Source organism: Orycteropus afer, unplaced genomic scaffold, assembly GCF_000298275.1.
Source record: "Orycteropus afer afer isolate SDZICR_OR568_19922 unplaced genomic scaffold, OryAfe1.0 scaffold00010, whole genome shotgun sequence".
Lineage (NCBI taxonomy): Eukaryota > Metazoa > Chordata > Mammalia > Tubulidentata > Orycteropodidae > Orycteropus > Orycteropus afer.
In genome coordinates, this window is record NW_006921597.1 from 18420756 (window position 1) to 18422174 (window position 1419).

A 1419-nucleotide genomic window follows, 5' to 3' on the forward strand; every position below is an offset into this window, starting at 1 on the left:
CTTTTGGTTAGCAGCTGAGTACTTAACCATTGCACTGCCAGGGCTCCTTAGAATAAAGAGGAGGGGTGCTAAAATGTACATGTCATAAGTGGGGAAAAGAGGAACTATTCAATAAATGGAGCTAGACAACATGGTTTTACATATGGGAAAGGATGGAAGTTTGTCCCTACCATATACAAAAATAAACACTGTGAAACCTAGGAAAACAGAAATGAATAGCCTACATGAAACACAAAAAACTTTGACTTTTTGGAAGAAAGCTAGAGAAGAGGCAATGGGCGAACCTCTCCCAGACTGCTACAGAAGTCCACGGTAGGAGAGGCAGGTGAAGAGGAGGCAGTGTGCTGGGAGGGTTTCTCTGAGAGGCTACATACAAATCACAGCTCATAACATGGGCCTGGCATGTATTTCTCTGCTTTAGTGGATATCAATCTTGCCATTTTCTGGGACCATTTGTACAAAGGAGTGTGTGTGTGTGTGTGTGTGTGTACAAACCCTGGGACTAAGGGCCAGGCCCAGGTCAGCCATAACTGGTGTATCCCCCTGAGATCATTCACCTTCATCAGCAGAATAGAGTTTGACTCAGAGAAGGGGCAGTGAGGCTCCTTCCAGCTCTGCCAAGAAGTAAGTGTCCCAAGAACCAGAAAGTGGCCCATGTCCAGGGGACCCCACCACTGCTCCTGAGTATAGACTATCTTGTGTTTGATGTTTGAACACGTGGATGAACATGCTCCCTTCACCATTGCCTCCTTGCTAATAATTTTAAACAAGAGTTGACTCCAACCCATTCAAGAAAGATGTGAGGAAAAAAATAAGTCAGAGAACAGAAATAAGCAATAGATTTCAACTGAATAACTGGGTTTCAAATGTTTGCAAGACTTTTGACTCTAACTAGAAGATGCAATTAAAAAGAAGGGACCATTTACAAAGAAAACCTAAGCATCAAAAAAAAATTTTCTTAACCTGAAGGCACAACCCCTCAAGGAGTTCATGAATAGAATTCAGAGGACCCATGAACTTGGATAGAGAAAAAAATTCCATCTTTATTTTCACTAACATCTAACTAAATTTTAATATTTTCTTCTATTAAAACTGTAGGCCACAAATTATAGGAGTATTACCAGTAGCTTGGCTTTGTCACCAAGAGAAATCACAGATATTTTAATATCATATTACTGTTTTTGTGATTAGCTCAAAATATCATTTGCATTCATCACTACATTGAAATTATGGCAGTTATTAGACTCTGATAAAACTTGTCACAAATGTATTCCTAAAAGAGCACATATATTAACATATCATGGATTTGTGTTTATGTTTTCATAAATGTATTTCACTATAATTGATTTCTTTTGTATTCTTCTGTGTTTTATACATCTAAAAACAAAGACCAAAATGGATTACAGAGGAGACTCTGAA